This window comes from Phyllopteryx taeniolatus, chromosome 12 (genome assembly GCF_024500385.1).
Source record: "Phyllopteryx taeniolatus isolate TA_2022b chromosome 12, UOR_Ptae_1.2, whole genome shotgun sequence".
Taxonomy (NCBI): domain Eukaryota; kingdom Metazoa; phylum Chordata; class Actinopteri; order Syngnathiformes; family Syngnathidae; genus Phyllopteryx; species Phyllopteryx taeniolatus.
Window position 1 is genome coordinate 2,527,423 of NC_084513.1, and position 13,599 is coordinate 2,541,021.

Below are 13,599 nucleotides of genomic sequence, written 5' to 3' on the forward strand. Positions count from 1 at the left end.
GTCTATGTTAAGAAAAAATGAAAGTCACACAATTCGGACTTACATGACTTACACGTTTTCCACGGCACAGTGACAATAATAGCTGATGCTAATTAATCAAACTGGCAATTCGCTGTCCAATAAATAACCTCCATCCATCCATTTTTATTTAGAATGGAATAGAAGTCAGCTGACTTGGGATGAAAGGCAGACTATACCTCGGATTGGTCACCAGTCAATCAAAGGGCCCAAATACTGTAGAGACAAACAACCATTCACACCGTCACTGTGTGGGCACAGAACTCCACATTGCAAGTCAGGCAAGCCAACTACGATACCGTCAGTGACTATGCAAAAATATCTGCTGTATGGTATCCCCCAAAATTATTTTAATGAAAAAATCAAGTCACAGAGTTTGGACTGGAACATGTTTTTCATTGGACAGCAATGAAATACCTGGACATTTTTTACAGTTTACACGCAAGCCCCAATTTAGAGTTCACCATTGAAGTCTGCTGGATGAGCTGCAGCGTGATAGAAGACAAATAACAAGAAGAGGCTGAGAAGGTCCCCAACTAAACTCCAGTATTAGCCGTTGTTTAGAGCAGAGAGAATAGATGCCTGTGAGTATTGCTGTATGCTCTTTTTGCATGCGTTACATCTCCTTGTCTGTTAAAGTAGTGGTTGTTTGACGGTTTATGATAACCGTAAACCCTATGCTAATTGTCGTTAGCCCCTGTATTGTGTTCAGCATTATAGAATGAGAGGAAATTATATAATTTGGTTGAACATTTTGGTGTTTAAATATACAATGTTTAATTCTCTTGTTTTATGTGTCAGTCTTACAATTAACTTCAACTGTGAGTGATGAATGAACAGTTCATCACGCACGCTTGGCCACTTATTTGGAAAACTGTGAGCGAAAGAGTGAGAACATGCGCTAAGAAATACTTTAAAAAAAGTTTGTTTTTAAAAATAAGTTTAAATGTGTTTCAAGTGTGTGGAAGAGGTAGAACTCTTCAAAACATATTTTGTCTCTATATCGCAGATTTTCGCGTATTGCTAATGGGTCTGAAACGTGTCCGCTTTGATGAAAGATGCTTTAATGTATCGCGATTGCTGGAATATCGTTACTGTTCAATGAGAGGTAGCAATATATTTTTTTCTGTTATCATCATGTCAATACTTAGCATGCATTGTGCTGGCCTGAAGAATTCCTGAGTCTCTGTTATTGATCAGGGGCCTTGCAGCAAGAAGCAACAACTTGAAGAGCGGAATCAAGACTTATTGAGCTGGAACGTTTGTGCAAGACCTTCAAGCAGACACAGATTATCGTAACTTTACTTGCGGGGTAAATTGATGCCGGCTACACAAACGTATGGATTTCCAATGGATGAGGGCTGTTTGCCTCTGTTCACGTAAGCGTCCCAGAAAACGTCTTTTCAACAAGTTGACCAGACGGGGCCGGACAGACACGCTTAGTGAAAACAGGTCAGCGCGTATTTAGGTGGACCGAGTGTGTGCGGCCTGGTTGGCTGCTGATGCTTAGGGCCTCGGACGTTTGGGAACATTGATGTTGTGGCTGTAGGCTGATAATCCAGAGTTTGTGTTTGTGTGTGTGTCGCATATTTTTGCATTGACATTCCCGTGCACGACACACAACGCCACCCAGGAAACTATGAGCGTGGCCTGGCAAAGTCGCTAATATACAGTAGCACTCGGCTTTTGTCCAAAGAGGGCCAATGGGTTCTAATCCACTGGCTGCTCTTAGGGTCTGCCCCCTGCGCTCTCTCTCTCTCTCTCTCGCTCTCTCTCTCTCCCACCCCATGGCAATTTGTTTGGATAGTTCATCTGCAATTTGGTCGTTGGCTTCACAGCTTAGTCACCGCCTGAAGAAAGAGTCAGAGAGCAGATGGGAGTGGAGAGACGAGCGAAGTGGAGCGAAGGCTGGAAGTGGGAGACTGGATCCGGAAAAGTAAAAATATGAATGGATGAAAAAAATATCCTGGGTTGGGACGTAACATTAGGTACATCTGCACAGTCTCATGCGAATCCAGATGAAGGTGCAGATACAAATGAGATAAGCAATGTTTTCAGTATCATTGGCATACATTTATGATCTTTACTTAAGAGTTTAATTTTTAATGACCAAGCTCGTAACTCGATTTACTCATATATCAAATCCCCTTTGAAATAAATTGAAATGCCATTAATCTGTTACAGCCTCCCCAATAGCCACCACAATTTCTTGGGTGTTTTTAATAAAGTCGAGTGTAGGTCCTGTTCAGGGTCAGCTTGAGCCTATCCCAGCCGACTTTAGGCAAAAGGCAGACTCAACCCTAGACTGGTCGCCAGTAAATCATCAGGCAATTATCCAACATAAGAAAGGATAATACTGTAATCAAATGCAGGGACAATCGTATAACATGATGGAGTGTTTATTAGCGTTCCCACAATCGGTGGCCAATTTAGGCAGGAATTTGCCCTCTGAAAAGTATTTTCCCAAGTGTTTAATGACTATATGTATGAGCACTGAAATCAATTGAGTTTTTTTACAATTTGTATTTTTTTTTAGATGTGCCTGTATATGATTGCTACCATTTTGGAAACAGTTACGCAAACAGAATACATTCAAACAATATTTTATTATTTCCTGTTGACGCAATATTTGGTCAAACATTTTTTTTCTGTTAGTCATAGTAATTTCCAAATGCCACAACTACCACCATATTGCAATGCATCACACAATGTGGCCTCAGATACAGTGGCCTGTGATTATACACATGAAGCATCAAGAAATGGACCATTACTCGAACCAATGGCTGAAGTGTTATGATGCTTCGTGAGGCTTCATCTCACCATCACAACAAGCAGATCAGGTACCATTTATCTTAGCTTAACTTGTGGTAAAGCAGCACTGACTGGGATGTCACCCTATTGCACACAACCCACAGTCAGGGTTTCATGAAAAAAAGTGCAACATATATGTAACCGTAGAGTTAAATAAGACACATTCAACAAACTACGGGTAATTTAAACACACATGATCAATGTTACGTTAATCCTTATCGTTAATGAACATTAAAGATTAACGTCTTTATTATGACAACAGTTCAACATTTTACGACGCAATGCATGCTGCGAGCACACTGCTTCACAATTTTGCTGCATGCAAAGAACAGTAACTGTGTGACGTCGACCAAAATCCCATGATGCAGTGGAAACTGTAGTTAATTACTGTACAATTAGTTAAAAGATTTTTACTATAAGGTATGTGGTAAATAACCGTAGAATTTACAGGAATGTCTAAGTAGTTTATTAACAACGATGCACATCCATTGCCTTATTTAAGAGAATTGGAAAAAGAAAAATGACGTTGTGCCTTATGCCAGCCTAAGAACCACCATTTTCTGGCATTGAACAATTTTCCATATAATCAGAAAAAAAAAAAAACATACACAGTGTATTGACAAAGAGCAAAGCTATGAGAAGATGTTAATATGATAAGCCTGAGCCAACGCGTTAGCTTTTGCCTGCTCAGAACAAGCACTATGAAAGCTCATAAAAGCAGAAAAGTTTGTTCTTTCACCTTGTGCCAAGGTATCAAAATGGGTATTTTAAATAAATTTTTACTCAACTAGAGTGTGTGCTTTTTTTTACTTTCACTTGATTTGAATTTGAAGCAGTACTTCCGCCTGTGTATCTCTCGTACAAGTATCTGTAGAATGTGAGTATTCATGCCACCTCTGCTTCTAGCTATGAAACGTCATGCCATTGGTGTTCATCATAATACTCTAGACTGTTCAAATTGTGACTGTTAAATTTTTCTGCATCGTCCACTCACTAAAAAAAAAAGAACAACTATTGCTTTTTCCTAAAAATAAAAGATTTCAGCTTTTCATTTTCAATGTTAAATCATTGTTTAGTGTAAACCTGTTTCAACTAAAGATACAACAAGCAGGATTTGTTTTGGCTTCTGTTTCTCTCTGTACCCAGTAAGATCCTAACTGTGAGTTTTGGCCTACTGTTATACCCTTAAGGATTTAACATTTATGTGTATTCACTGTTAAAACTTGAGGGCGACCAAATTTACCCCCGAATTAGAACATCGGTCTTGTCATGAGTGGGTCAAATACACGAACAATTACAGTTTGTAGTGCGTGCCAATAACACAGATGCACGAAGCAGATTTTTCAGCTCTCAGGTTGCTCTCATTGGCTTCCCTTGCATTCCCTTACATTACATTATTGATGATGACGATAAAGTCTGGTTACTGTGGTATGTAGGGCTGTTTGTGACACTCCTCTTCACACACTTCGAAGATACTATCACTATTGCACACACACACGTAAGTATATTCAGTTTCAGGACAGGCCTGCACACCCCCTTATGTTGCAAACTCATCTTATAAAAAAATGTTAAAACAAGCTCTCAGTATGATGCTGTTTGGTTGTATAGCAGTCCAAACTACCACCACAATAACAAAGTCTGCTCAGTTAATACCTCTCTGACAAGTATTGCATCATAGGCTTGCTGACAATACAAGTAAGAACCTGCTTCCGCAAGAACGCCGCCGCTCATTATTAAATGCGAGCAGCTATTAGCGGGTCCCCTGGCTGACACCTCCTCACCACATCACTGATGAAGGTTGTCATAGCATTGACGTTTGCCCGCCATGCAGCGATGGAGCTGTCAATCAATGTCTTGGTGGAGGGTGATTCCAAGTGCAGCGACCTGACATGTGAGCAGGGTGTGTTTATCAACCTATTTTTAAATTCATGACTTGATTTGGTCTTTGCTGACATTTCACAACCACACACACACACACACACACGCACACACAGACACACGCACGCACACACAGACACACACATGCAAACAGACACACACAATGTACATACATTGTCATTGCTCATTTGTTGATCATTTTCCCGATTGGAAATTTGCAGTTGGGCATTCATAAGTTACATTTTTCATTTTTTTGTCAACTTCTTTTATTCCTTGAAACATTCACCTATTGCTTTTCTACTCATATGACTGATATTGAAGTATCATTTTGGTGCCATCTTGTGGCATTCTGGTGTCAATGATCTATGTACAAGTGAGTTGAGGAGTTTCATTTTGACAAAAATAGTGCTTTGCTGCCATCATGTAGCCTTCTGGTGCCAGTGTGCTATGTTGAAGTGAGTTGAGGAGTTTTATTGGTTTTTACAAAACCTGTGCTTTGCCATCATCTCGTGGCATCAAAGGCAATTAAAACCTTTTTTGGAATGTCAATTACTCGTGTCGCTCTTTGCAGCTGGTCTCTGTCCCATATTTAACGTGCTGCACTTGTAGATATCCAATACATTCGGAAAATCTATCATTCTGATCTGAAGTACAGTGGAACCTCGATAAAATGGACCCCGATATAACAGATATTGGAAAAAATGGATCGTCGGGACAATAACATGGAAATTGTTTTTTAAAGAACTCTCTGCTATACTAGACACATTTGACCTCTCTCAGCATATTAAGAGTCCAACCCACACTCGAGGTCACATCTTAGACCTGGTTATCTCTAAGGATGTTGAAATTCTATCAATTGACATTAAGCATATGGCTATTTCTGACCATTTTTGCGTATTCTTTGAATTACAGATTCTTCCAAAAGTTCAGACAACCTCTATGCCTATTAAGAAAAGATACATAAAGAGTACCGCTACCGTTTTTGGGGACCATTGCTGTGCCACAAACTGTGAATGCTGAGACAGTTGATGAACTTTTGGATAATTTCACCTGTATAATCTCAAATGTCATGAGTGCCGTCGCTCCTATTAAAACTAAGACAATCTGAGGCGCTCTAGAACACCGTGGAGGAGCACAATGATGGTAAAGACCTCTAAATCAAAGTGTAGGAAAGCGTAACGTAAGTGGAGAAAAAAATTAAACTCCAAATTGACTATGACCACTACAGACAAAGTCTTTGTAATTTTAACCAAGAGTTAGTCAGGGCTGGACACTTTTCTGAAATCATCAGTAAGAACTTCAACAATACTCACACTATGTTTGCTGTGGTTGACAAGCTAACAACCCCCCCGAATCAGATAGCTCCAGCACTTCTAATAGCAGATAAATGCAATGAATTTGCTTGTTATTTTAGTGAAAAAATACAATCCATCAGGTTAAACATTAGCACAAATCAGCAAAATGATAAAATTATACTACATCTGAAGCCACCCAGGAAAAACTCTATGACCATGTCAGGATTTGATACAGTTGACCAAAAAACTGTAGAGAGAACGGTTCAGCAGCTGAAACCATCAACGAGCTGTCTTGACTTAATACTATTTGACTTTTTCAAAGCTATTGCGAAGTCTGTCCTAGCTGATTCGCAGCAAATTGCTCACTTCAGTCAGGCGAATTTCCTATAGCTCTTAAAGTAGCTGCCATAAGCCTCCGCAAAAAAATAGAACGCTGGACGCTTCCATGTTAGCAAGCTATAGACCCATCTCAAATCTCCCTTTCATAGCCAAGATTGTTGAGAAAGTTATTTTTAATCAACTTAGCAATTTCTTGAACTTTAAATTGACTTTTTGACAAATTTCCGTCAGGGTTCCGAACTCATCCCAGTACAGAATCTGCTCTTATCAAAGTGCTAAATTCTATAAGGTTGAATACTGACTCTGGAAAGGTGTCAATTCTGGTCTTGTTGGACCTCAATGCGGCTTTTGATACGGTAGATCCTAATATACTGCTGAATAGGTTGGAAACGTGAGGTGGACTAAATGGTACAGTCCTTAAATGGTTCAGGTCCTACCTGGAGGAAAGGAGTTATTTTGTAACCATTGGAAGTGTTTAATCTCATCGAATGGCAATGTCCTATGGGGTCCCTCAAGTGTCAGTTCTTGGACCCCTCCTGTTCAGCCTGTATATGCTACCCTTGGGTCAAATTCTTTAGAACTTTAATTTTGACTCTCATAGCTATGCAGATGACACACAGTTATATCTAGCAGTGTCTCCAGATGACTACAGTTCAATTGAGGTGTTGTGTCAATGTCTAAAACCGATAAATAACTGGATGAGCCAAAATTTTCTTCAATTAAACCACAACAAAACTGAGATAATTGTTTTTGGCAATAAAGAAAAGAGGATTGCTGTTAGTAAATACCTGGAGTCACTCTCTTTAAAAAACAAAGTCCGAAACCTTGGTGGTCTGTCATATCAAATCAATTACTAAAACTGCATTATACCATCTCAAGAACATATCCAGAGTGAAGGCTTGCATGTGTCAAGCAGACCAGAAGAAGCTCATCCATGCTTTTATCTCAACTAGACTTGATAATTGTAATGATCTTCTGACTGGACTCCCCAGAAAGAGCATTAAACAGCTGCAGCTCATTCAGAATGCTGCAGCTCGGGTTCTGACCAGAACAAAGAGGTCAGAGCATATTACTCCAATTCTAAAGTCTTTACACTGGCTTCCAGTCAGCTTTAGAGTAGATTTTAAAGTTCTGCTACTGGTCTATAAATCACTAAACGGTTTAGGTCCTGAATACATGAATGAAATGCTCATGGAATATAAACCCATTAGGGCTCTGAGATTGACAGATTCAGGTCCAGTAGTGGAGCCAAAGCAAACATGGTGAAGCAGCATTTAGCTATTTCACTGCACACAAATGGAATAAGTTGCCAACAGAAGTGACGTCACACCCAAGTGTGCATGTTTTTAAGTCCAGGTTAAGGTTAAGGTTTCCCCCCCATGCTTTTTAGAGCATTTCCACTTTTAAATGATATTTCTTGCACTGCACGCTGTTTTAATTGCACTTTTATTTATTTTTTTGTCTTTGTTTTAAATGTTTATAAGCTGTTTTTTTCTTTGTTTTTAAATGCTTTTATTCATGTAAAGCACATTGCGTTACCTTGTGTATGAAATGCGCTATATAAATAAATTTGCTTTGCTTTGCTTCAATGTACCGGACAATCGGCTATGACGGAAGACCCCCCCGCCCCTATTAGTCCGTTTTATCGAGGTTCAACTGTTATGTCATTCCATGCGTTTTTATTTTTTTAACACAGTGTGCCGCCCAAAAGAACAAACACAGTGAGTTGATAATGTTAATCCTTTGATGTTTGCTAAACTGAGGTCTCACCATGTCGCCGTGACATGAAGCGTAATTTTTAACCGCTTTGTGTAAATGACTTTTTGCCGGGCCAATTATAAGTTAGGATAATTTTATTCCACTCATTTCTTTCACATGCCTCCTTAAGAATTAAAATGAATTCCGCCACTGAGCTTCTTCCCAGATTTGCTCCTTTCATTTCAAGCTGTTTCCCTAATGCCATGTCAAAATCATAGTACCGTATTTTCACGACCATAAGGCGCACTTAAAAGTTTTACATTTTCTCCAAAATGGATGGGGCGCCTTATAATGCGGCGCGCCTTATGTGTGCACCGAGTTCCAAAATCTAGAAATGTTGTGTGATGAGCGCTCCGCTTGACTTTTTTTTTTTTTTTGGTGACTTTTTTTGACCGCTTGACTGACTGGGAGCATTTCCTGCCGACACGCTGCTTATACAGAGGAAAAGCGGACGTTGCTGAAGACAGCATGCGGACGTAAAGGGGGAAGGGTGCGTGAAGGAGGACGCTAAAGCTGCGCCCCTAGTTGGTATATAGCGCCGGGGTGTGCATTGTGCAAAACGACATCGGTTTGGCTGAGGACCCCCCCAAAAATGGCACCTACGAAGAGACACGCTTACGAAGGATAGTTTAAACTGCATGCTGTCAGTTACACGGAGGAACATGGGAATCGAGCAGCCGCGAGAGAATTCAAGATCAACGAATCCATGGTTCGCAAGTGGAGGAAGCAGGAAACGAGCTTTGCCAAGTCAAGAAGACGAAGCTGAGTTTCCGCGTAAACAAGGTGAGGTAGTCCGAGTTGGAAGACCAACTCGAGCAATGGATTAATGAGCAAAGAACAGCCGGGAGAAACGTCTCTACAGTCACCATTCGACTGAGGGCAATAACGCTTGCAGAAAAAATGAAAATCGAACATTTTCAAGGAGGTCCGTCTTGGTGCTTTTGTTTTATGAAACGGCGCCATTTATCCATTCGGGCAAGGACTACCGTGGCGCACCAACTTTCGGCAGATTACAAGAAAAAGCTGGCGTGGGAGCGATGGATGACAGATGGCGAACACAGCTTTACTAAGACTGGGAGGCGACGCCAGGCGAGTTACGCCACCATATGTGAATGGATTGTGGATGCGTGGGCTAACGTGTCTGCTTGCACTGTTGTTCGAGCTTTCGTAAAAGCCGGCATCATTTCTTTCTCTTAATCACTCACTTAGCACACGCTCGCACCACTCACTGTATATATTTTTCTCATTAATCACATCTGGGTGCATATACATATCAAAGGGTTCCTGGAGACTGGTATGGGGTCGGAATGCTGTGGGTGTCGGACCGGGTTTCAGCATGTCTGGTGTGGCATTGGGTCCCAAGTTGTCGGGGCACCTCGGTGGGGCCGGCGGACCGCTCTGGGTCCCTCGGCGTGGGACGTGTCCCGTCCACCGGGCTGCTCTCGGGTGGACCCCTGGGCCCGATCCCGCCCCTCGATTGATTGGGTGGCATCCTCAGCCTCCGTGGTGCTGGCACAGCAATAACAGGACACTTCTGTCAGTCTTTGTGCATGTAAACCGGTGTCAATTCACTTGTATGTGTCCACAGGCACACACTCCTTGGACTCTTTCACTGGGTGTGGGGCCACTCACTTATTGCGACAAATAACTCATGAATATGCAAATTGCTTGTGTATCCCCTCACTCATACTCTCGTCCTATAGACTTTTATAATTTACATAGTCAATCCCACCACACTTCAGTTGTACAGCAGGGTTCACGACCCTTGTCCTGCATGCTTCTTCCCCTGTCCTTTTCCTGTTCTATCTTGTCCTGTCCTTCCCTCACAGGGTGTAGCACTACAGCCCATGCAACACTCATATTTAATGTTTCATTGTTGTAGATAATGTAATGACTTACTTTTCTCATCCTGTTTACAATTAGTGCTTTGTCTTTTGTCTTGGTTTCTCTCTCCCCTCTAGAAACTTTGTTCTGTTCGACTGATCTATTCTGATTCTCAATAAACTTCAATTATAATACTAAGAAACACACAGACTGCGGAAGGTGAAAAACTGTTCTGGTCTCAAAGGGACACAGATCCTCCATTCTGCTTGCCCTAACAGCCTAACAGGACCAAAAAACAAAAAACAATGACTTCCCTATGTAATCGGCATTAATAACCAATCGTGTATATGTACATTGCATGCACAGGTGGTGCTGTGTTTGTAGATGAAACATTCTTGCTTTCGAAAGGTTGGGTATAAAGTTTCCAGTGTCAAATCTGACATTTTCATTTGGGAATAGCGACTAAATAGGGATGTGTATCTGGAAAGAAGATGGAGGAAAACAAAAGGCTGAATGTAAAAAATGGGATTACCAAGTGAAACCCAACACTAACACGCACTTTGTCAATCTTCATCACTCGCCACGTCAGCCGTATTTATAGATGAAAAGAAATGTGTAGTTCCTGCCTGCTCAAAACAAAGCTCCACCCGCTCTTCGTGCACGTCCCACGATTCCTCATCTGTGACCTGTCCGTTTGTCATTCTTTTGTTGTGTACAGTGAGCGGGACAGGGGTCCAATGCTGGTCCACCTCTGTCCAGAGATGACGAGTGTTTCAATGTCTTCATGGTCAGATGATTACCAGTAGCCATGTAGATGAATAACCACTGGTGTTTAGCTAGGGACTGGTTTTGTTATGGTTTCTCCTTCCTGTTTCTGTTCCCATTTCCCTTGGCTTGATTGGACTCTCAGGCAGAGCAGATATCGTCCAGCTTTTTGTGATCAAAAGACTTTGCATCTTCTGTGACTGGTGTAGTGCATTTCAGTCTCATTTGAAGAGAATGCTCATACATCTGTAAAAATGATTTAACTTTTTGTTAGTTAGTTCATTGTAATACCATTGTAAAACTGGTTCGCCACTGTTAAACGTATACACATAAAAAAATTCTCATGTTCGCTGTTCCTTTTCAATCAAGTTTTGCAAAAAAGCTAGAGCCCTTTTCCAATGGGCTAAAATCAGCGTTTTTATTTATTTATTTATTTTACACGTTACAACATAGGACAAAGATAATGACAGGAAAAAAAATCGGAAATCAGATCTTTGCCAATTATTCTCTCTGTTGTAAGGTTAAACAAATACTAAACAACAAAGTTTTGTAAAACAGTCAAATGATCTGCCTGTAATTTATGTATTTATTGTTGTAAGAGTTAAGGGACCAGAAAAGAGGTGATTTAACGCATGAATATTTTTTAAATCAATCGATTAAGCGCTTTTTGGACTTTTATTCTGCTAAATATCGTAATCGGCCCTCGGCCTCAAAAAAAAAAAAAAAAACAATATCGGTCCACGCTCTCAGACTTTTCATTCAGTAAATCATCACGTAGCTTATCCCGTATTTATATCAGTATGATAACCATGTGCACCAAATAGGTGATTTGCGGCCGTGTTTAGGTTTGTGTGTTTGTATATTTTTGCTGTTTGGGCAAAACAAAACATGAGGCTTAATATTACAAGCAAAATGACAACAATAAAGTGAAGAATAAGGTCGAGAACATGCACTAACTGACCAAGAGAACCAGATAAGAGAGGACAGAAAAGGGTAAGACAGGATGTGGGAAAATGAGCAAGGCAGTGCTACTGTCGAGTGGTGCGGTGGGATTCTTTTTTAGTGTCTAAACACCTGTAAGAACTAGGCTTTAGACGATCAGGATTTTTGGGGCCGATAAGCGAATTTAAAAAACCGATAACCGATCACATGATAGAGGAATGTGTCTATTTAAATGACCTGTTCATTTACTGTATATACTTGTGTACTTAATTGCTCCAAAAATTATATTTACAATAAATAATGTATCTTTGTTCATCTATTTATGCCAATGAGGCTTAGTGACGGACAGAACAAAACAAACTTCTATTAAATGCCAGGAAGTAAATACAGTAATGAATGTATCCACTTTTTGTGACATTTTTGTTTGTTGGTGTGCCGTGAGATTTTTCAATTGTAAAATATGTTCCTTGGCTCCATAAAGGTTGGAAATCTAGGTCTAGTCAGATTGTGTATTCTAATCAGTCAGATCTAACCAACATTACATGACAGAAATAATGGGTGCTAATTTACTGTAATTAGATTATTTCATTTTGAATTAAATTACTTCACCCACACCGAAACTTTAGCGCAGGGGTGCCCAAACTTTTTTTGCCCCAAGATCTACTTTTCAAGCAGCCAACCTCCCGCGATCTACCTTTTTTTGGGGGTGTGGGGGCCGCGACCATGTCTCCGGTTTGAGAGCCCAGTGCGCTACCAATGAGCTAAAATTCTGGGCCTTGCATCACCGCATGAGCCAATCTTGCACAACACAACATAATTAACAATGTACATTTTTTTGTCATTACCTGAGTTTACGCCAATTTGCACTGAAGTGCCAGGGATGCCAGGGATGCGTAGTCAGTGTCTTATTTTCCATGCACAGTCCTAAAATGCCGCTCCACATTTCCGTTCTTTGGTAATGCGATGGCAGACTTGCAGATGAGGCATACGCATTTCGAAAATGTCATCGTGAAAAAAATACTCCTCCTCCCATTCCGTATGAAAGTGGTAAGTTTTTGTCTTCTTACTTGGTCCAGCTCCCCCACTCATTTTTATACCCTTTCTTAAGTTTAAGAGAAAACACGAGAGATAAAAATTGGAGGTAACTCACTGACTAGCTGGGTAGTTTTGACACACTTGGCGCCGTTGTTTGCGCATCTGCAGTTACCTTTTAGCAGCATTGTTTGCACTGTGTGTGACCTAAGTGTCAGAATAATTCAGATATAATCGATTATATATGTATATCAATAAAGCAATGGGATGGATGATAGTCTTTTTTTTATGTCACGTGATGTCATGCGATCTACCAATAGTACCTTCGCGGTCGACTGGTCGATCGTGATCGACGCATTGAGTACCCCTGCTTTACAGCATGATTCGACAGAACGGTGGGATGTTTACGTCCAACCGTTCGTGCTAGCAGTAGCTTGCTAGGCTGCATAACGTTTTTGTTGCCTGCTTGCGAGTCATATCATATTACATGTACGTGATCATACCTCAAGCAAGCCTTAAGCGAACGTCCTCTCCTGTCCTGAGCACCGGTGACCACCAACACGTTTTCCCCCATTTTGTCCTTCTAATAGTGTCGGCGCGCTCCACTCTTGTTGTCGTCGCCACGGTAATGAGTGTATTCGGTCGCATTCGAGTTGACAAGATAAAGCCCAATGATCGTAAATAACGGGATGCGGTGGTACCGGAATACAATATTTGGTTGCAGTAGTCTGACATAGTGCAATCGTGAAAGAGAAAATTTGTCTGATCCGGGGCATTACGTGTTGCCTGTCTCCGACGTGGTGTCTGTCCCACACCGTCGTTTTTTTTTTTTTTAAATAACTTCATGAGCCGTCAGATATTTACAGTATTACGTCAAAAGACATGTGGCAAGGCTATAAATAAACTAGCTTTTGGATTCAAATATACTGTGCACGAT

General features: G+C 40.8%; 1 protein-coding gene across 1 annotated transcript in view; it reads left to right on the plus strand.

Annotated features, from left to right (window-relative positions):
* The window catches only part of plcl1 (phospholipase C like 1), a 104,939-nt gene that overhangs the window by 51,856 nt on the left and 39,484 nt on the right, over window positions 1–13,599 (plus strand). The window lies entirely within an intron of this gene.